Source organism: Pteropus vampyrus, unplaced genomic scaffold (assembly GCF_000151845.1).
Source record: "Pteropus vampyrus isolate Shadow unplaced genomic scaffold, Pvam_2.0 Scaffold308, whole genome shotgun sequence".
NCBI lineage: Eukaryota > Metazoa > Chordata > Mammalia > Chiroptera > Pteropodidae > Pteropus > Pteropus vampyrus.
In genome coordinates, this window is record NW_011889089.1 from 564199 (window position 1) to 565379 (window position 1181).

Here is a 1181-nt window from a genome sequence, read left to right on the forward strand (position 1 = left end):
CTCTCTCTCTCTCTCTCTCTCTCTCTCTCTCGCCCCGGCGGCCCCCCATGGCCTGTCGGTCACCATCGCTCCCCTGGCCCCAGGAACTGGCATGCTCCCTCGTGCCCGCCCGGGGTCGGCGCGGGTTCCAGCCCCTCTCCCATCTGGCGGAGCAGGGCCTCGGCCTTCTCAGGGGTGCCTGCATCCAGGGCGAGGGCTGGCGAGCCCACTGTGCTCCCCCCTGAAGCTGTGTCCTCTCGCTTGGTTTTAGGGGAACACAGCCAGTGTTCTGGTTCCCACCCCGGTTCTCTCGTGCATATCGGGGTTGTTTTCAACTCAAGCGGGGGAGAGAGAGACCCTGTTAACTTTTCCTCCTTCCCCAGAAAAAGGGGGTCGGGCCGGAGAAGAGGGTCAGGGCGGTGCTGCCTGGAGGAGCCGGGCTGGGCCCGGCCGGGGCAGCGGGTCCCACACGGGCGCGTAGCCCCCCGCAGACCTCCAGCTCCAGACCATCAGGCGTGGGGCTCTGGAAGGTGCATTTTTAATGCCCACCCAGGTGGTTCTGAGCTGCATGTGAGAGCTGGATCCTGGGGGCTCACAGGACACACTGGGGCTCCGGGCAGCCCGGAGCTGGGGGCTGAGACTGTGGGTCGGTGGTGCCGGGGGCCAACGGGAGGTGGGAGGCTGGGCCGAGAGGCATGACGGTTACTCTAAGAGCCGAGGGAACCCGCGTGCCCCTCGCTAGAGGCGAGAGGGCCAGGCTACTTGGGCACAGGACGGTAAGACAGACATGCGCAGGCGCTGGCAGCCCGGCTCCACTCTGCACGGCCGCTGAACCTCGGCAGCTGCCCTGAGTCTAGTGACAGAGCCAGGCCAGGGGGCTCAGCACGACGCCGTGGGCTTGGGAGGGCCACGCATCCCTGCACCGGTGGCCTGAGGACGCCCCGAATCCCCCGCTCAGGTCCTGGAGTCCCCTCCCATGCCCAGCCCTGTGTCTGGGGTTGACAGGGCAGACCAAAACCTGGACTTGGGAAATGGCTGGAAGGACTCTGTCCCTGGGGGATCCCCACGCCCCCCGTGACAGCGGGAGGGGCACATGGCCTCCACGATGGCGCGGTAATGGGAAACGAGATCAGAGTCTCCGGTCTCTGGTCTCTGGGCTCCCAGTTCTGACCTCTAGTTCCCCAAATTTCACACTCACGTTT